This window comes from Rhipicephalus sanguineus, chromosome 11, assembly GCF_013339695.2.
Source record: "Rhipicephalus sanguineus isolate Rsan-2018 chromosome 11, BIME_Rsan_1.4, whole genome shotgun sequence".
Lineage (NCBI taxonomy): Eukaryota > Metazoa > Arthropoda > Arachnida > Ixodida > Ixodidae > Rhipicephalus > Rhipicephalus sanguineus.
The window spans coordinates 15,304,660-15,325,483 of record NC_051186.1 but is presented as its reverse complement, the minus strand read 5'-3'; the positions used below and the strand labels follow the sequence as shown (position 1 = coordinate 15,325,483).

At 47.1% G+C, this 20,824-nt stretch overlaps 1 long non-coding RNA gene across 1 annotated transcript; it reads left to right on the top strand.

Annotated features, from left to right (window-relative positions):
* The first annotated feature begins 11,925 nt into the window (after positions 1-11,925).
* On the top strand, positions 11,926-19,715 carry LOC119373995 (uncharacterized). Its single transcript, XR_007417892.1, has 4 exons — positions 11,926-12,057; positions 12,126-12,193; positions 15,450-15,527; positions 19,494-19,715. It is a non-coding gene; the product is annotated as an uncharacterized LOC119373995 (long non-coding RNA).
* The last annotated feature ends 1,109 nt before the right edge of the window (positions 19,716-20,824 follow it).

Below are 20,824 nucleotides of genomic sequence, written 5' to 3'. Positions count from 1 at the left end.
CAGGCAGTCTTGTAGAGGCACGTGGGCTGGGCGATCGGTAGCGCATGGGCGACGGTGACCTTGGCTGATGCTGGCGTGGAGCGAGTGGGCTCTGGCGTGTGGATAAGTATTCTTCAATCTCTGTTGGTCGTTCACCATTTCGAGGGCATGGTGCGTACAATGGAAAGCCCCGTAATCCAGCCTGTCGGTAAGGGCAGAACCTATACAGGTGACCCGCTTCTCCGCAATGGAAACACAAAGGCCTGCGATCGTGGTCACGCCAGATGTCACTTTTCTGGGGCCATTGCTCCACATAGCGAGCTACGCTACGCGCTGGAGGCTGGTAGCTAGCCGTTGGTTCCGGCGGATGTGGCGCACTGCGCACTGTCGGCGGGTAAGGCGCCGCCATCGCAACTGCTGCATTGTTGTGCACCACGGGTTGCCTCAGTACCTCGGAGTACGTTGGGATGCGTCGAGTTGACTGTGGCTCACGCTCCGGCTCCCGCATGAGCTGCCTCAGTTCGTCTCGCACTACGTCGACGACAGACAGTGCAGTTGTGGTCTGAGGTGCTTGGAACTTGCTGAGTTCTTCCCTGATTACTGATCGGATTAGCTCTCGCAGGGTTTCCATGTCATTCCGTACGCCTCCAGAGAAGACAGTGGCAGGTGAACAGTTTATGTCCCGGTTGTATTGCCGAGCCCGCTGTTCCAGCGTTTTTTCGATGGCTGTCGCTTCGGAATGAAACTCGGCAACTGTTCTCGGTGGATTTCGGACGAGAACAGCAAATAGCTCCTGCTTCACGCCACGCATAAGATGGCGCACCTTCTTATCTTCGGCCATGTTGGCATCGGCACGCTTGAACAGGCGGACCATGTCCTCGATGTACATCGCCACACTTTCATTCGTGAGCTGGTTCCTGGTTTGAAGAGAAGCCTCCGCCTTTTCTTTGCGATCTGTGCTGGCGTAAGTAGCCAGCACTTGTCGTCGAAATTCCTCCCAGGTAGACAAAGAGGTTTCATGGTTCTCAAACCACGTCTTTGCAAAGTCCTCCAAAGCAAAGTACACGCGACGGAGCTTCTCTCTCTCGTCCCATCCATTCAGGCTCGCCACTCTCTCGAACAGGTCCAACCAATCCTCCACGTCTTCGAACGAGTCGCCATGGAACACTGGAGGCTGGTGAGGTTGATTGATGACCACTTGTGCCGGTGTTACGTGGCTAGTCATGGTGGCGGCGTCCGTTGTCTGAGTTCCCCTTGGCGTGAAGTGAAGAGGACTGAACTCAGGTGAGTCACCTCGAAGACGGCGGCTGGCCCTCTGGTGTACAGGAGTCACTTCTACGGGATCGACTCGCTGGTCGTCGGGGCTACGCTGTCTTGCGCTCGTGGGGCTTCGATTCATACCGCGCACCTCCACCAGAAATGTAGCGATGCTAAAGCACAAAGGCTAATAAAACAAACGTATTTATTAAGGGCCAACTTGTGCCCACAACTCAAAGGCACTGCGGTCGTAAAACTGCGAGTCAGTCGAACACCAAAGATGTCGTTCAGCTGTTCTCCTCTTCTTTTTCCACCGAGAGGCACACGAGCGCGTGGCGCATGCGAGCCGGGTCCGGCCAGGTGCTCGTGCCACGATGGTCGCTGCGCGGCACTACGATAGGGCGCGCAGTGTCGGGTATGCATGTTGACGGCGCGCTATTTGAATGCGGCCAATATGTCGCGGCAATATATATAGTACACAGTTCAGGAGAGTATAGTACACAGTTCGGAGCGAGCATCATCGCTGGGTCAAAAATCTTCAACCGAGATCACTGTGCAGAGAAGCGCCAGCCGCACCGTACTAAACATCTTCAGCGACAGAAACATTACCAAGCGTCATTATTATTCAACTCAAGCTTTAAAAAATTAATCAAGAAAGCAGAAACAAAATAGACGCAAACCCACAGATCTTCATAGCTGGAAAGGTCACCGATGATCACTATACTCCCTCATGCAAATTCTGAGCTCAGCTTTCTGTTGAGGCAACGCGAACTGTGTTTGAATTTCTGGCTATCCGCATTGGAACATTCGTTACATATTACCACAGAAACTGCCAGTGATCGAGTGCTACACACGCCACTCTGTGCATTGCAGGCGTCATCGACATCCCCGTCACGACAAGCGAGACAGTAGCAGCGCACCCACCAGCCCTGCGTGCACACGAGCTCCGACCGAAGGGCGAGCCCGCATGACGGAGGAAGAAAACGATGTTAGAGGCCAGTGGCTTGTGATATCGACAAAATCCACGTTCGCTGTCTTTCGTCCTTGTTCGCTCTATCGGTTACGCCGACGACGCCAACGGCGATGCCGAACAACGCAGGAACAGGCGCCTAAGAGCTGCGCTCTAAAAGGACACCGCGTATCGTAGAACGTCGTGGACTGGAATCGGCGTACACAATGCAGTTTCACGATGATTTGGACACGTCGAATTCACTCCATATTTCTCACTAAACTTGTATAATAATGTTTTTGCACGATTTCGCTTTCGCAATTTGTTTAGGAGCGCTAGATTTCATGAACGAACAGCGCGTACATAGTCTCAGCAGTGCGCCCATCGCGCGGAAAGACTATATATGGCGGATGGCGCCGGAGCGGAGGCGTGGCGGTGACGTGAACAGCGTGATCGCCGCGCCGCGACGTCACTGTCCCGCCCATTCGCCAGACTCTCCCCATCGACGGCTCTGGCATAGCGTGCGATTGCTCCTTCCACCTGCGCTCCTTGCGCCTTCATCGCTAAATTTGAAGATGGAAACAACCTGACGGAACTCGCTACAGACGACACGTATCTAAACTGCCGTAACAAGCGGGAAGTCGATAAAGCGCAGCAAGACGTTTCGCGCATGTTGCAGACCGAGTCTGCCAATTTCACTAACAAGATTCTACTCGTGCCGGAGAAACCCTCCATGCTTGCCTCATACATTGACGTCACAGACGGTTTGTTAAACGGTGTACGGGGAACTACGAACGGGAATCGCCGGGTGCCTGTGCTACGCACTTTCTCAGGTTTCACAGTTGTGGAGCTGCATTTAGCGCACGATTTAAAACTACACCAATCGCAACAGAATTTTATTACTGTTTTTATTATGATGCTTTTCATGTGGGTTACTTGCCTACCACATCCTCCACAGAGCCAAAAAGTTTAATTTGAAGAAGAAAGTTACAGAATATTCATAAGCACAATTCCAGATATAACAAAACAAAATTGTTTATTCTGTCTTGATTGCCGTATGGAGTGGTGCTGCAAAGCGGCAGAGGCACACATAGGGAATGTGCCCCATTTAACGTTCCACATTTCGTAGGCAACTAATGATGGTGTAAGTCGCGCAGGTCATTAGGGACATTACAATAAAAGCCACATACAGCACTTGATAAATATTGTTTGCATATAACAGATACATTACCACTCTTATATTGCAATACTTCCTCTGCATTCACTGAAACCTACACTCAAAGACCACAGAACATGTGGCCAGCAGGAGAGATACTAGAAGTTGTTTTGCCATCCTGGTTCTGACGTAAAATATTCATGCTTTAGGCTGGCTGTGAAGGTTCACCACCAGTCCTCTGCAGTAGCCGTTTCTCTTTGACTGCTCGCAGTGACAAATGACGATCCACAGCATCGGAATACAGCCTGAATTTTGTCTATTACAGGCTACAGGTGGTGTAGACGAAGCGATTTAACTCGTTTTTCGTTTACATTGCGGATTGTCATCCTGCTAGTTGTTTCGTCATTGGCGCTGTGTATACTTGACATTTTATGGGAAATCCGAGCTACAGATATAATGTCCCTCACTGCGCACACCTGTATACACTGCGCTATTCATTTTTCTTCACGCAATATTGGAAGTGTTAGAAAGTCTGTAAAAAATGCATAGAGCGTTTAAAAATCCTGATCAATTGGAACCTGACCGGCGGGTAGAATACACTCACTTGGCAGGTCCGATTGCGCCACATTTCGCTCGTGGCTGCATTCTCGCGCGCGCCCATGAAATTGGTTGCCGTATGCTATTTCGGTGCGTGAGCTGTCAGAGGGGGCGAAGTACATCGCAGTGCCCCCCCCCCCCTAATAAGTCAATGTACGAGGCAGATTTTGCGACCCCCCCACTCTTAGGTTCTTAGGTGACTAGGGGGGGGGGGGTTAATGTATGCGGCAAATTGTGCGCCCCCCTCTTATGCCCCCCCCCCCTTGTGCGCACACCAATGTTTGGCTGCGTTATGAAACTCGTTCCCTCAGTCACGTGTGGCACATCTACAACGATCTATCTACCCACTTACATCGGTCTGTGGAATGCGGGCATGCGCCACAGGTAATTCACAGTTTATATCAACCCAGCAAAGACGAAAATATGATTTTGAAATGTTTACATGATAGCGTTAAGGACTCCGTGTCCTTAAAGTCGGTAGGAGCAGAGAAGAGCAATCACGGTTGTGGCCGGAATCGATCGCAGGCATTCTGAGTGATAGTCAAGTGCGTTACCACACAGCCACACCAGTGCTTGAAACGGCAAACGACATTGGAAAAAGATCATGTGCAGGTGTAATATCAAGGCAACGTCAACTGTAGTCGTCGTGTCGCTAACCACTTTGATAACAATGTAAGAAGCATTTCTAATTTACCCCTATGACCCAGCATGCTATAGTCATGCGCTGACACGATCCTGGAGGAATGCGCCGACAACCGCTTCTTATGATACACACGTCATCGCACCGTAGCGTGCTCATCGTTTCGATAAAACTGACGTGTACGCTCTAACGTGAGTACCGATAATGCATTGAACCATGAGCTACCGTTTGTCGGCCAGTGTAGTCAACGTGCCTGGTGAGCCCTCAACATGCCCCCAACTAGAAAATTCACAAAAGGCGTTGATCCGCCTCGTACCCCTTACCTAAAAAAAAAAGCTTGTGTAGCGATTGATGTAGTTTTAAATCCTGCGCAAAATGCAGCTCTACTACGATGATGTCTATGTTTGAGGTAAGCATGTAGGGTGGTAATGCAAGTTTCTTACTTTGAGGAATATTTGTCCGTGAATATTGTTAATGAAATGTACACATCTTTGTAGCTCAGAGTTATCACGAAAAGCAAGCCCCAGGAAAAAGGGGAAAAAAAAAAGTTGCATATGACAATGCACAAAAGAATTAAAAATGACGCGCATTGTGTGTGCCATGCACATATACTCTGTACAATTCTCTGCGTTGTGCGCTGTAATTCTATGCTGTCAGCAATCATTTGCGGTAAAAATAAGCATTCGCTTCGGAAATCCAGTAGTTCACGTTAATACCGGATGAACTGCGGTGATATTTCCTGCTTAAAAAGATGGCAAGACAGTTTCTTGTGTCTCTTCTACTTGCCTCAACTTCAGTTATGTGTGAGTGCAAGTTTCCATTGCTGATATGAAAAACCCGGAATATAAGAACGGTAATGTATCACCTCTTTACAGCTGAAAAATCTATTTTAAACAATGAAAGTAAGGTCTCTAGGAATGTTTTTCTCTAGCAAACGCGTGCGAAGGTATCTCACGAACGGCGCGGCTCTTCTGTATTATATACCGGTGGGGTGCTTTGTATACAGCTCATTCGAAACAGACTTCGGGGTTTTGTTTGAAAGACATTCTGGAAGGCTGCTTTTGAAAAAAGATGAAATAAATACAAGAAAGTACCTACTTACTTTATGAAAATGCTTTTTGTTCGCGTGAGGCGTAGCAGCGTTTGTAAGCCTCAATCTGAAGTAAACCATGCGCAGCGTACACAGTACACGCTTATGGCTATCGGAATTGAAGATTTGGAAATTTGAGGCAGTCACTGGCGACTGCATGTGGTGCTTTTATGTGAAGACTCTGCTACATCTTTTATTTTCAGGCGCAGAAAGAGAGAGCACCTTACGACAGTGTGGTCAGGCAGTAGACCTGTCGCAATGCGATTCCCAAGTAATCTAGCTTTCACACTACGAATGGCTAAGAGAAAATGTTATCGAAGATTATCTCACCATGTTGCAGTTCTCATAGTATTGACATGTTCAGCGACTCTATAGAATAATTTCTACAGCGCCAATGAGGCTCTCATCATAGGCACGGTAAAAGCCTGCCTGAAATTGTTGTTCAATGTTAATACTCATAACTGTTCTGAGAGAATAAAATTCACGATTGGAAGGCACCTTGACACAGTACGTATGTGGTACTTCACGAGCGAAGATGCACTTTTTGTAAAAGATGTGGACAGACCACACAATGAGCGAATGTGGATAGACCACCCAATGAGCGAAACTCACTAAAGAACGGGGCAGTGGTATATCGGTATCGTGCCAACAATGCTTTCCTCGCAAGCGCCTTTAAGCAAACTGAATTTTTGTGTTCGCACTCATTTACGAAATACGGAGAACTATTGCCTTCATCGCTAACTAAATGCAACACTGTGTAGGAGAGTACGTTAAATTGTAGATAAAATTAAAGTGGGGTATATCAGTTGCAACCACCTCCCTGTATCCTTCCTAATTGTTTTTTCTGCGTTGAGAAGTTGTGCTGCAAAACGCTAACAAGGGCGCGAAGTTAGCGCGTGATAGTACAGTGCTTTCAAAAGGTGTCGTAAAAAACTAAATGTGCGTTCTTTCCGTGCCTCCTTCTTTGTGTTTGGGCCGCGCGCTGCAAGTGTTCAGCTGTGACAGTTGTTAGTTCGCACTCGCCTTGTGTGTTTCCTTTTCCTGCCTCCTTTGTGCGTGAGCAGCCCGCAGCAAGTTTCTAGCTGCTTGCCGTTCTTCCTGTGACATTCAAATTTCTCGCTATCGCATTCATAGCTTCGTCCTTGAGGTGAAACTGTGACATTTTGCTACCGAGCGAGCATTTTCTTGCAGAACGTTGCGTTCACCTCCGGCGTCTGTGGCGTCCATTTTTTAAATTTCTATTGCACTGTGCTGCGCAAAAGAAAAATCTTTTCTTTTTGTTGCTTCTACCGTGCACTTACAATAGACTGCCTCAGCACCGCACGAGTGTGACAGCGTTACGCGACTCTGATCGAAGCGGCCAACTGCTGCTCCACTGCTTTGTCTTTGTCGTGGCTCTCTTGTCGTCTAAACCGGTGCACTAAGAAAAACCTCCCTTGAGTGCGATGCTATCACGCCAGGCCGAACAGTGGGCGGGAGCTCAGTTCGCAACGTTTTTCGCGTTGTGACGCATATGTTTTGAAGCACAGAAAACCACATGGCAAGAACGGATAGCTGCAAAATATCTCGCATTGAGCGTTCGAATGTGACGCACAAATCAGCACGCGGTTTTAAGCACTTATAGATGTCGCACCGAGTTTCACCGACTGAATGGCATATAATAAAGAAACAAGTACATGATAGGCTTAAGCGCTGTGCCATTCAGACATTCCAAAGCCTGAGGTGATTTCCCGTCGTACTTTTGCACAGAATGAATGGGTTTATGGTAACCTGTGTTGACTATAAACTGATCAGTGAGATAAGTAGAAATGATGTGAGCTCGTTTACGAGCATTTATGATGTCCTCTGTTGCTTACAAGGGGCTGAATAGTTCTCATCTCGAGATCTACGCTTCGGTCGGTGGCCTCTTCCGTGGGCCAACACCGATCATTCGAAGACTGCTTCACTCACTACTGATTGGCTTCGTGCCCCCCGTATTGTGCAACTCCTCAGTCACAGTCGCACGGATTATCGATAACATCATTCCCGGCGGAAAGCACACTATCTGCCTCTGCTAACACAGCGACATTGTTGTCGTTTCTCGAGAATTTTTCTACTCCCCTTATTCCTATTCTTGGGGTTCTGCTGTGCCGCACATCTGCTCGCCTTCAACTGAGCATAAACAATTGGTGCTTTGCTACAATGCATTGTAGCAAAGCGTACGCGAATATCTGATTAACCTAGTCAGCAGAATATCTGATTATCCTGATCATAGTCAGCAGTGTTTTCCGTGCATTGTGAACTTGCGTACAGCGCAGACAAAGACGAAAGGACAGTAAGAAAGGCAGAGGACAGCGCCGACTTCGAAATGAGAAAGAATGCTCCTCGCCACTAGTCTAATTTTTCTTTTCCCGTTTCCGGGCTCTTACATTCTTTTTTTTACGCTCCAGTGAAAAATGTATCAGCGGGGTTCTACTGTATAATTAGCTAGCCAGATGGCTAGATTGTATTAAACTATATTGTGAGCTCTAGGTACTATATAGGTGCAGAATAAATGTTTCGAATTGGTGTCATACGATCTAGAACTCAGTATTTTATTTGCATTGTTTTGAACGGTTTGTAACGCTGCAAAGAGAATATGGCAAGTATTATACCATGTAGATATTCAGTAGTTGATATACGAATGAACCAATGCGTATTGTAGCGACGAGAGAATGGAACGTAAAAAAGGGGCCAGATACGATTATCCGTACTGAAGCGATGTTCATCAGCCTTGGTGCAGTATCCGCTCAGACAAAACCAGGGTACGAAAAATACTTGGCTCCTCACGCAAGTCGAACCCTCAGGCAAGCCGAGTTTCATTGTTCTGTCGCTGAGAAAGTGTGCTTCTTCATAACATCGGCTTCGGCTAAATTTCGATCGTACGTTTACGGCCGCCCTTTCTAAGTTGTCACGGACCAACGCACCTACGTTGGCTCTCGTCGCTAAAAGATTGATTATAACGCCTCGGTCAATGGGAGCTTCGCCTGCAAGGATATGGCATTCATGTAGCGTGCCGATGCAATCGGAAGCACTCGGACGACGATCTACTGTCCTGCTGACCTGTCTCACACACCTTCTCCGTCAGAGCACGTCGTTGGTTCAAGCTAGTCGGAGTTCTATACTACGAACTTCTGAACAGCGAAGCTGCTTAGCAAATCGTTCCTCGCGAGTCGATCGCAGAAAACTATCATCATCTTGACGGGTATGTGCGGCTACCTGAGAACGACTACAGAGACAGAGAGAGACAGAGAGAAAGGAAAAAAGAGGGAAGCAAGGAGAGAGAGAGAAAGAAAGATGTAAAGAAGAGAAATTTTTTTTCACGAGACTGAGTTCGAACCCGCGTATCCTCGATGCGAAGGCGAGCGTCCTAACCACTCGGCTATCCAGGCCCGCTTGCCGAGCATAGCATAGCCTTGTATAGTATAGTGTAGAAAGGGCGGTGGGAAAGGGATATGAGAGGAAGGAGGAGAGATGTGATTGTGAGGAGGAGGGGAGAGAGTAAAGCGTAGCACAGAAACAATGAGAAACAGAAATACAGAGAAAGAAATGCAGAAAGAAAAAGAGAGGCAGAGAGAACATCAACGAAAGATATGGAAAGAAGTAGAAAAAGAAAAAAAAAAGATCGAAAGAAAGTGGAAGCAAGCGTCGCGTCGTCTGGCGACCAGATACCGCACCATCTGACCAAGCCTCGCATGCGCAGTAGCTCAGCCACGCCCACCGACGGAGACATCGCGTGCAACTTCCGCTCTATAGTGCATAGCCTGGCTACGTATTCTGAGGAGGAAGCCGCGCGTCTCGAAGCTAGACACGTCGGTCGATGGGGAATGCGGGCGGTGACAGGTCCGTGCAGCGCCGTGCCAAGCTTTGCACGACTTAGTGCAATCTGCCCACAATTCTTTAGCGCAGAAATTGCTTCTTCAGCTTCTTCACGGAATCTGAAGAACCAATTCATCACTGAAGCTGATGAAGTCAGTGATGAAACGCAAGCTTCTTCACCTTCTTTGTCGCCACTGACTGCGCAGAAGCGCAGGCAGAACTACGCAAGCACGTGTGCAACACTTTGGCTTCCTGAGTGTTCCATCAGCTTCACAGCTCGAGAATTCTCTGTTGTGAGGGCTCTCATTTCGCTACTCGAGACAATCGGCTCTATCGGAGGAATTACTTGTCTGATGGCCGTAGGTTACTGCTAGTGATACCTTGCACCTTCACCAAATGCCACGTGATTTAATGACGCGTGAACGACACGGAACGTCAAGGGCGATCGTCAAAGAGCGCCGGGTGTCAAGTAGCCAACATCGGGATAACGCCTAGGCTCGTGTCTTGTGGCTACAGAAACGTCACGTGGTCCTTTATTCATTTGCCTATGACGACTGGATGGCGAAAGGCGTCTTCTTATTATTCCTATAGCAATTATGTCGACTATTTCGGCGAGTTTTTGCCAGCGCCGTCGCCGCCATTTTTCGTAAACAGCCCAAATTGATATCATCCCACATCTAACTTTGCAATTGAGATGTTAGTGCTTGTTTATTTTTCGCGCTCAGGAATTCTTTGTTTTCTCTTGTAATTTTACCCCCTCTGCCTGGGCTCATGTGGGCCTGCAGTGTGTACCCGAAAAGTAAAAAATAACTAAATGGACGAACGAATGAATGAATAAATAAAAAGGTAAATAAATAAATAAATAAATAAATAAATAAATAAATAAATAAGGCTTTGGCCTTAATAACACTGTGGCTTGTTTGCTCCTTGCTCCGTCATCTTCTCCTCTTCTTCACTACAAAGTGTATAATTAGTGTTTTAACCAACGTGTTTCAGCAAAGTCCAGCAGCCCGGATTAGCTTAGACTTTATGAAGGGCATGTTAAAGAGACAGGGCGTGCAAACACAGACACAAGAGGAAAGTGAAGACACCACAAACGCCCTGTATCTTTAACACGAATACTTGCCAACTAGCTCCGCTCTTTCTTATTCTATGTAGACCACTGTTTTTGCCAGCAGTCTTTTTTCTCGCACGTTGTTCAAACAGAAGGATGATAATCAGCGCAAGGACTTGAGAAAGCACGAACACAAGGCAGGGCGCTAGTGCTCTTTCTTTATTTACTCCTTCTCACATTCTCGCGCTATTCATCATTCTTTACTGTGGTGCACCAAGATGTTCAGTTCGCTGCGGCAGTGAAACTCCAATGAACCCACGAAATTATATGAATGTGCTTTTTCTTCTTCCGAAAATTAGAATCTGTGTAAACGACGTGACCTTAAAGGGGTACTGACACGAATATTTTCAGTTGTCGTTTTTTTGCGTCAAACGAACCGTCAAGCCCTCAAGAGCCTAGAAAAGGTAGTGGTACGCGCGAGTGCTTCCTGAAAAAGTAATTACAGGATGTTTTTAAAAGCTAGTTTCGGTTCCTACTGTACCCTGACGTCCCAACACGGCATGAGCTTCTCTTCATGTGCTCGCACAATATATGGTGACGTTTCCACGGCCGCTCCGCACCGTGGCTACATTGGTGACGCACAAGCGACCGTTTTGGAAGTTTTCATGACGCACAAGCGGCCATCTTGGAAGTTTTGGTACCTAACGTCATCACAACTAGCCAGACTGCCACGTGAAGTCACCTCAATTTGTACTGTAGCCTGACGTCAAGCTAGTGTCGATGTCAGTAGGTGCGCCATGGAAAAATTAACTTTAATATCAAATTAAAATATCTTATTAGCAGTTGCTGAGCTTCAACTTGCTGAGAGCCGTCTCTGCATACAGGAGATTTGTATGGCAGAGTAAAAGCGCCTTCGAAAAAAGTTGTCAGTACTCTGAGCGAAGTGACTAGGTTATTCGGCCATGTGCCAGAGGCTATGTAGAGATAATCTCTCGGCAGTACGATAGGTCTAACTTAGACATCCACGGTCAGCGTTTTGCTATGGCACGCATGCACGCCAAAGTTCTTGTTAGCTTACGGTATTTAGATGCTCGAGTAGACAACAGTTCTCGAAGAACACATGACTTTTCTAAGCCTTCTTAATTATTGTGACGATTAACACCTGAAGGTCCAGTAGATTTGTAGAGATTTCTTTGTATGGATCCCCCTTCTATTTCAGTTACTTTTTTAGGATAAACGATGTTGATTAGTGTATCCTCTGCCCAGTACACTGATGAATTGCGATCACAGCACGGTGGTGTATAGAGCATCAATCCTGCTTAAAATAGCAGTGACTCATTTCCTGTTTATGCTCATTTCAGTTCGTAGACACGACAGAGGACATCTGGACATATAACACCAGTGAGAGTAAGAACGTTATATGTAAAGTGGACAAAAGACAGTTTGTGACCGCGGCATCACTCTTCTTCAATCGGCAATACATAATAAGGGCGGAAAAGTAAGGCCCACATTTGGCACAGGTTCAAAATTAACAGTGCAGTGAACACTTCTTTTATTTACTTACAGGTTTTATACGTGCTTCAGCGCAAAGTTTGACACCCAGCGAAAAGAATGTATGGTTGTCGCTAATCAAGGTAATGCCACTCCAGATCGCGTGTTCCACAGATCTACATGCCTTTGCAATAATGTGAAGTTGGGCTTGTTGGTGCTGCATAACCTCTGTTCACGTATCGCAAAATATTTTTACGTGTTCTCCTAGTGATGGCGCCCGACTTCGTCTCTTCTCTTGTCCTGTGCCAAAATGTTTGCGCTGCGCGAACAGAGATCGCAGTGTCTCCATGCGGCGTGAGGCGGACGGACCACCCGATTACCGCCGCCAGCGGACGCCATTTCTCGCGTACGGCGTTTCTTGAGCATGGTCGTTGTTCTCGCCATTCTGTGACGCCGTGTTGTAATGATGGGTCGGTATAAGTGGCGTGTAAATAATTGCACCGCAATTTCAAATCGGGCACTGCCAACATTTTTGGCTTCTTATAGGCGCCGCTTCCTGTCGCCGACATAGGAGAAGACAGCCGCGGTAGATAAGGGGCTCAGTGCTGTCATCGTGTCAGGAAGTGGCAGCTACAGTTTCAAAAAAAAAGAAAGAAAAATAAAATGCGCCAGTGGCTGCGAGTTTTCAGCTTAACGCAAAAGCATGGCTCGGCGCGATAATCTAGTTGGGTGGGCACCATGTTGTAAGAAGCGTAGCGCCACCTATAGGCCGTTAAACACGCGAATACCAGCTTCGTGATGCTGCTAATGTTGCACCATCCTCTGCAAGGAAATAACGTCTCTAAAAAGGTCACAGTTTCGCCGCAACGGCGAAGCAATGGATGCGATAGCAATAAATTGGAATGTAACGCGAAGAACGGAAAGCAGCTCGAAATTGCCAACGCGTCGCTCGAGCCCAAAGGACGCACGAAAAGAACGCACACAGTACGAGCGCGAACTATCATGCGTCACAGATCGACACTTGAAGCGCACTGCTCAAACATAAAGCAGGACGCACGAAACGAACGAGCAGGTACACACAGGACGAGCGCGAACTGTCACAGTTGTTACTTCTGTTTGAACAGCGCGATCCTTTCGCAAACGCGGCCGCTGCAGCGAGCGAAGTGACCTTCGTACGCTCTGTGACCTCAGCGCGTACATCGCCGGGAAAGCACAAGACATACAACCTCCCGCTCCACCCCCCCCCCCCCCCCGACCGCCCCCTCCTTTCCTCGAGGTAAGCGAACGAAGGCGACCGCGCCCTGTGCAATCTGCCCGCTTTTTTTAACACGAAAGTGTTTTATGCCGGGGTCCACCAAGATTTCAGTGACGTATTTCCGTCACGGAAATGATGTCGAAAAAATATACACGATCAGATGGCAAAGAAAAAAAGTACCGACAACGGTCATCGAACCCACGACCGCTCGGTCCGCAACAACAGATGCCGGGCACGCTATCCACTGCGCCACGGTCTCAGACTCTAGAAGCTTTACAAACGCGCCTTTTATATCTTACCACTCTCCCGGTCGGCGGGGTGGTGTTGCTTTTTGGGAGCGGTAAAGTTAAGTAATTCGTAATTACTGTGGCCACCGCGATAAACACCTGCAACGCGTTACACGTCCGTCCCATTCGGCGCGTTTTCAATAGTTCAATTTTGTCAATGCCTTAACACAACGCGAGGAGGCGACCTTAGCGCAAGCGTCGTAAGAGCGTGCCTCGCTCATAGCATCACGCTAATCCAAACCAAAAAAATCACAGCATATCCACGGAGTGAATGATGATGAGTGGGCGAAGCTGCGGAAGTTCATCGGTAAACCGTGAATCTTCCGTGAATTCTGCCCAGTACATCATCACCGACGTGAGATCGGGCGCGTTTATACTAAAGGTTCGATGAGTTATGACGACTTGCAGCGCACTTTAATTTTACATGTACGCTGTGAATTTTCATTGTTTAGAAAACCATTGCTTAGAAAACATCTGGCGTCTTTCGTTAAGCAGCTGGCGTCTTTTCGTTTTGCTTTAGAAACATCTGGCGTTCTTTCGTTTTGCTTTTACAAAACATCTGGCGTCTTTTGTTGGTTTATTTCATCAATCAACGGCGTTTTGAACAAAATTTTTATTGTTTAATCACGCACAGGAGAAATCTCACCAGGCACTACCTTGGAAGTAAAGAATGGCTGCTAATGGGAATGAGAGACAGAAGAAGTCGGCTTTTAGCTAACGCTGCGAATTTTTTATTGTTCAACAACGCACAGGAAAAATCTCCCACCGACACCACCTTGCAGGTCAAAGCGTAAGACTGGTTACATACTACGCTACGAGGCACGAACTGGTGCCGCTATAGGCACCCTGCAATGCAGTTTCCGAGATACGATGGTAGCGCCAGAAAACACAGCCTAGCGAGTGGACGCAGCAAAATCGAGTGTCTATCCTCCGCATCCCCTATGTTCAGAAACGCTCCTTGACTTGAACGTGACTTGCCATCGCCTCAATGCAGTGAGTTTGAAACGCGTTTGTAGCGTTTCTGCTGCCTTGGCACAGCCTGAAAAGAGCGCGTTCTAAACGCGTTTGTGCTGCATTGAAGGCGGTGGCAACATCCCTGAGGTGATTACGAACGCACGTAGGAAGCGTTCGTTGAAAGAGGCGCCCAGAAGGGAGACACTTGAGCGCGTCGATGTGTCCAGCGAGCGTTTCATTTTCTTGGTATCCCTGGCGGCTGGTGCCCTCAACACTCAGGCGTTCGATAAGAGCTCCATCGCGCCCTCTGGTCAGGGACGGGTGCCTATAAGGAGCTTCGCCCCTAAAATAGCTCTTGGACGCACGCCTGCCTCACGCGGCTGTAACAACGCGTTCCCCGCGGGGCGGCACGACGCGCTTTGCGTTTCCCTCTGGTCTGGCCGCGGTGTTCATCACATTTTAACATGCCGCGGGATGGCGACCAAGTTCTGCGTCCAATACGCGACGCTCTTCTGCCTGTCACACCTCGTTCTCTGATTACGCTTTCACTGTTAACTACTACAGCTACCACAAGGGTTTGTTTAATCATTTAGCATGGACGTTAGTCGTCGGGATGGAGATGTACCACCAATGATCAAAGTGGGTACTTCCACGTTAAACGGTGCTATAGCTGCCAGACATCAATAGACATTTTGCAAATTCTCTTATATCAATGTACAGTAAACATTCAGTTACTTCTGTCAGGGCACGCTTTACTTTCGTGTTATTCCGACTCCTATGACGGAGGGATCAACCATGTTTTTTTTTCATTTCATTATAGAATTTTCATCTTGATGTACAGAAATGTGTGAGTACCGCAGACAAGAATTTAAATTCTTCTATTCTCCACCCCTTCCATTTCAGGCAGTGAGCACACGGAGTGTATGGTTTATTACCATAAACGTTTTGGCTGCGCAGTTATTAATGTGAATATCAATAAAGGTCAGTTCGCAAGTATTCCTTTATTTCGCACGTTCATATGATATAACAGTTACTAACCGAATCTGTTGGTTCATGCATCATCAGCGTATGCGTATTTACTGAGCACGTGGTGTGAGGTTTGCATATGCGGCTTTGATGGCCATAATGAACTGTAGTCGGAGTGCGAGAACTCAAGTAAGCTTGCAATTCGGTACAAAGCACCACGTGATTTACCACTAAGATTATAAGCTTGCGTTACGTATCAAAACCACACTGTTTCTGTGCTCCCTGGGCGATGCTGTGCTGCCTTCCTCCGCTCATATATTTTAGCCGCAGGCACCTCTGTACGCTTCGCGAATGGGTGTGTCAGCTGTTTTCGATGGAAACGAGACGTGAGCGAACGAATGTTGCGCCGTTAAACCAGAAATTCTAAGCTGATCGTGTGTTTCAACTGGATACAATGAGTTCCCAAAGTACACGATTCTATTTGACGGCGCACTAGTCATGTGCAATCTTTCTGCTTCCACGTAACGTTTTGGTGTAAGGTGTGAGGCATTTACGCACGACGGATCTCCGGAGCGGCCGCCAAGACACCACTCCTGTTGTGTCTAACGGCAACGATATTGCGTGAACCTCCTCACCCACCGCTCCTAAAGAAGAGTACACAGTCCTGCTATTTGGGAGGCGCTGCTTTACGCTAGTGGGTAAGACACACGGCTTATGGGCGTATGATCTTGCTTTCCAAACTCACTGCCGCCTGCGTTTTTCCGATTAGATGTGTTTTCTATGTATACATTAAACTTTCGCTATAGTGATTATGGAGACGAAGTTAGGACGCAAACGAGACTTTGCGTGGACAAGGGACGCGTGGATAACACAGGCTTTAGAGAGTGTGGTGACGTGGCTTTGCTGTGTCATCCCCACTCTACTCACGCAAGAGGTGCTGCGCCAATGCGACAGCAAGTGTTCTGTTTGCTTCACTCTGTTCCACTGAGATGCGCGCGTTACTGGCATGGCATCGCTTCGAAAGGAGACTTAGGTGCCATTTAGCTGGGACAGATGCCGACTTTTTCCCTTTGTATCACTTTGACCGCTTTGTATCCGTTATATCGATAGAAAAGGAGCCGGAGGCCGTTCTGTCTCCGTTCTGTGGCTATTCTCACGTCTTGACCGTCAAACGAGCCTCCACCAATCGCGTGCGGCTCAATTGAACGGACCGCCTCCGTTCTGTGACAGAACGCTTACAAAATAGCTCCTCCAGTGGTTTCTGGTACGTGTGCCCTCGAAGGAACGCGTGCACTAAGCTTCCATCTCCTCTAGTGAGCCCGGCCGTGAAGTTTTCACTACGTTTCTGCGCGGCTCTTCGCATATGCGGCGCGTGCGCCCTATCTTGTAGGTAATAAGTGGCGGCTTCCAAGGCTGAGCGAGACAGAAAACGTTGTGTGCGTTGTGTTCCCGCCAGACTAATGCCGGGTGTCACGCGATATCAAGGCTTCGGAGATGCTTTGAAGGCAGATGCAACGCGGTGCGTTCGCTCAGTCACGCCTGCGCCCTTCATGCCGCCACCGTTGTAAGAAGAAATGTGTAATCGTGTGCGGATCTTGACTGTAGTACGTACCGCCGGTAAACGTAGAAACGTTACTTGGTACAGCTGTATGATACATCCAGATCGCTATGAATGCGTCGCCTTTTCAGAAACACTGTATACTTATTTTTGTGCGTGGGAGCTCAATGTTCTTAGCCCGAAGTAATCATCGGTTGTCGCTTCTGTAGTGATTCGTTTCCGCAGAAATGCCAAAGATGTAAATCTTGAAAATAAATAAATGAATAAAATAAGTAATTAAATAAAAAAAGCCGGCAGATCCCACGCATTGTGGGAATCGATGTAATGCGAAGCAGCCAGCAAAGAGCTGCATACATCATCTTGTATGTCATTGAGGAAAATGCGTGTCATGGTTTTCATGTTAACTCCTATGATTTATGTGCGTCACACAGTGACGTCGCGCAAGACCAATTCCGGGGTAGATCAAGCTAGCGAAACGGCCACCAGCGCGCCATGAGCGTGGCACGTAAGTCATGCTGTACATGACATGCGTGTCATGATTTTCATGATAACTCGTGTTATTTATGTTCGTCACACGGTCACGTCGCAAGATACCAATTTTGGTGTATATCAATCTAGCGAAACGGCCGCCAGCGCCCCGTGAGCGTGGCACGTAAGTCATGCTGTACATGACATGCGTGTCATGATTTTCATGATAACTCGTGTTATTTATGTTCGTCACACGGTCACGTCGCAAGATACCAATTTTGGTGTATATCAATCTAGCGAAACGGCCGCCAGCGCCCCGTGAGCGTGGCACGTAAGTCATGCTGTACATGACATGCGTGTCATGATTTTCATGATAACGCGTGTTATTTATGTTCGTCACACGGTCACGTCGCAAGATACCGATTTTGGTGTGTATCAATCTAGCGAAACGGCCGCCAGCGCCCCATGAGCGTGGCACGTAGGTCATGCTGTGCATGACATGCGTGTCATGATTTTCATGATAACTCGTGTTATTTATGTTCGTCACACGGTCACGTCGGAAGAGACCAATATTGGTGTATATCAAGCTAGCGAAACGGCCGCCAGCGCCCCATGAGCGTGGCACGTAAGTCATGCTGTACATGACATGCGTGTCATGATTTTCATGATAACTCGTGGTATTTTTGTTCGTCACACGGTCACGTCACAAGATACCAATTTCGGTGCATATCAATCTAGCGAAACGGCCGCCAGCGCCCCATGAGCGTGGCACGTAAGTCATGCTCTACATGACATGCGTGTCATGATTTTCATGATAACTCGTGTTATTTATGTTCTTCACACGGTCACCTCACAAGATACCAATTTCGGTGCATATCAATCTAGCGAAACGGCCACCAGCGCCCCATGAGCGTGGCACGTAAGTCATGCTGTACATGACATGCGTGTCATGATTTTCATGATAACTCGTGTTATTTATGTTCGTCACACGGTCACGTCGCAAGATACCAATTTTGGTGTATATAAAGCTAGCGAAACGGCCGCCAGCGCCCCATGAGCGTGGCACGTAAGTCATGCTGTACATGACATGCGTGTCATGATTTTCATGATAACTCGTGTTATTTATGTTCGTCACACGGTCACGTCGCAAGATACCAATTTTGGTGTATATAAAGCTAGCGAAACGGCCGCCAGCGCACCATGAGCGTGGCACGTAAGTCATGCTGTACATGACATGCGTGTCATGATTTTCATGTTAACTCGTGTTATTTATGTTCGTCACACAGTCACGTCACAAGATACCAATTTTGGTGTATATCAAGCTAGCGAAACGGCCACCAGCGCACCATGAGCGTAGCATGTAAATCATGCTGTACATGACATCCATGTCATGATTTTCATGTTATGACTTGTCATTTATGTTCGTCATACAGTCATGTTACGCCATACCAATTTTGGTGCACATTCGATTAACCAAGCGACCAGGAGAGCACAAAGTCGTAGGCGGCTAGATAGATAGATAGATAGATAGATAGATAGATAGATAGATAGATAGATAGATAGATAGATAGATAGATAGATAGATAGATAGATACCGTCAAAGTCGCAGAAGTTCGCTAGGAAATGCTTCGCATTTAATAAATGTATTCGGAAGAAGTATTCACGGCCGGGGGACCGCCTGCGTCACAGGAAATATGGTTACGGTGTGCCGTCGTACTTAAGTCACTAGTCGCAACAACAACAATATATATATATATATATATATATATATATATATATATATATATATATATATATATATATATATATATATATATATATATATATATATATATATATATATATATATATATATATATATATATAAGTTTATATACCTATCAGTTTAAGGCAATATAAGTTTTTAAAAACCGTGGAAATTGTGTGACCTTCATTTTTCGTCCTTTTATTTCTAGGTGCAGCCCCCTATTACGACCTTCGGATTCAGGGTTCCTTCATAAGGGCAGGCCCAAGCTCCAAATGCGTCCTAATGTTTGCGAGGCACACGATACATGGGCGGATTGTATATCATCCGCAATGCCCGGCAATACTCAGACGCAACCGAATGCCATCTTTTTGCACGACGCCGACGTGTCATCATTCCACGCGGTCATGAATCAGCAATATATCTTGACGAGCTTCAAGCATTGTGTATGCGGTGAACATTTTCTTTTAAAAGAAATGAGGCAGATCCCACGCGTTGTGGAAATCGGTTTCATGCGAAGCAGCCAGCAAGTACTTCTATGCTGTATTTTATGGCTTCGAGCCAAGCGTTACGAGGTGGATCGACGTGTCTTTGTAAGTTTAGTAGCTGTGTTCCAATCCTGAGATTACGAGGCACGTCGACAAGCTGGTGTTTAAGAGGTAACTTATGGTGCGACGTAACGTCAGCCCTCACGTTAGAATACATACGTCAGTATTACCGAAACTAAGTGCACTTTATGGTGCATTCATGTGAATATCACTGAGGTGTAAAGGCTGTTTTATGACAAAGCATTGTAATAACTGTTGTGTTTCACATACAAACTGGTCATGTTGTTTATTATATGATATTGTACACGATGCAGTGATTTGCCCTGCGCAATAAGCTGCACGCAACAGGCGCCATGAAAAGGGACTTTTCGTCCGTGCCTGCAACGCAAGAGGAGGAGGATACAGCGTTCATTGATGAGAAGGAACAAAGAATAGTAAATTGGAGGGGGAAATACCAAGGGTGGGAGAATTAAAGAGAAACAGAGAAGACATAGAAAGAAATGGAGAGAAAAGAGAAAAAGAAAGAAAGGATGGAGAAAGACAGAGAAAAAATCATGGCTGATCCCTCCGTCATAGAAATCGGTATAACACGAAAGTGAAACGTGTATTCACAAAGGTAATATAATAATATCTGGGGTTTAACGTTCCAAAACCACGATATGATTATGAGAGACGCCGTAGTGGAGGGCTCCGAAAATTTCGACCGCCTGGGGTTCTTTAACGTGCACCTAAATCTAAGTACACGGGCCTCTGACATTTTCGCCTCCATCGAAAATGCAGCCGCCGCGGCCGGGATTCGATCCCGCGACCTTCGGGTCAGCAGTCGAGCGCCATAACCACTAGACTATTCACAAAGGTGGTTGAGCGCTTATTGTGCATTGTTTCGGCGCAAGGGCGAATGAATGAATGCGATACCAACAAATTGAAATGTTACGCGAGGAACGGCAAGCAGCTCGAAATTTTCAGCGTGCTGCTCAAGCACAAAGGACGCACG